Source organism: Sinocyclocheilus anshuiensis, unplaced genomic scaffold (assembly GCF_001515605.1).
Source record: "Sinocyclocheilus anshuiensis isolate Anshui unplaced genomic scaffold, SAMN03320099.WGS_v1.1 scaffold1347, whole genome shotgun sequence".
NCBI lineage: Eukaryota > Metazoa > Chordata > Actinopteri > Cypriniformes > Cyprinidae > Sinocyclocheilus > Sinocyclocheilus anshuiensis.
In genome coordinates this window covers 112678-112956 of record NW_015536555.1, presented here as the reverse complement: position 1 = coordinate 112956, position 279 = coordinate 112678, and positions in this window count along the sequence as shown.

The window sequence follows — 279 nt, the reverse complement described above, 5'->3', positions numbered from 1 at the left end:
ACCATATAGCCTATAGACAAGAAGTTGAAATCTTTGTAAACCAAATTAATGCTATTTTATACATTATTTGTAATTACACATAGAATCACTAAAATCACTGAAATGTATGTAACTTTTTTTTGCCTGGCAGCTAATGTTGTTAATAATGTGAGTAGCTATGTACTACATCTTGCTCTTGTGGCATTTTATAAAAATTATAATAATAATAATAATAATAATAATAATTTCTACCCGAGAAAGACTTTTACCCGACAGTCAAAGCGGCATTACGTCACAAAA